Raw genomic sequence first — 527 nt, 5'->3', positions numbered from 1 at the left:
CCGCAGCAGTATCGACATTTACAAACCTGTGTCTAGATGAGTTCGAGTATCTGACCGCTAAACATCTCCACGTGATGATGATGGTGGTGAAAAGCCACTTAGACGAGCTATCATCTGTGGCCAGGTCGCTTCTGAAAAATAATCTCACAGCTCAGTGGACTTTAGCTGGTAAGATAAAAAACAAATCGTTTAGCTTAATTTTTTTTTATATTTCTTTAAAGTGATTTGTTTACCTTTCCTATACGTTGCACTGCTGCCGTGTTTGTCGTTGTTTGTTGTTGTAACGTTCTGTAAGAAAGAGCTTTATAGCTCTTCGGATTCCTCCGCCACTATAAAATAAACATCCATAATAGCATGTTTTATTTCGGTGACAAACCTTACTAATTGGCTGTGTCGGGTGGTGGCGGGTTTAACGACACATTTATATTTACGCGATCTAACCCAAAAAATAATCATGTTCGCGAAAGCCTACTACGTGTTAAATCAAACTAATATTCTGCTTCTGATTCAACTCGTAAATAAATTAC

This window comes from Lampetra planeri, chromosome 14 (genome assembly GCF_965212315.1).
Source record: "Lampetra planeri chromosome 14, kcLamPlan1.2.h2, whole genome shotgun sequence".
Taxonomy (NCBI): domain Eukaryota; kingdom Metazoa; phylum Chordata; class Hyperoartia; order Petromyzontiformes; family Petromyzontidae; genus Lampetra; species Lampetra planeri.
This window is presented reverse-complemented; position numbering follows the sequence as displayed.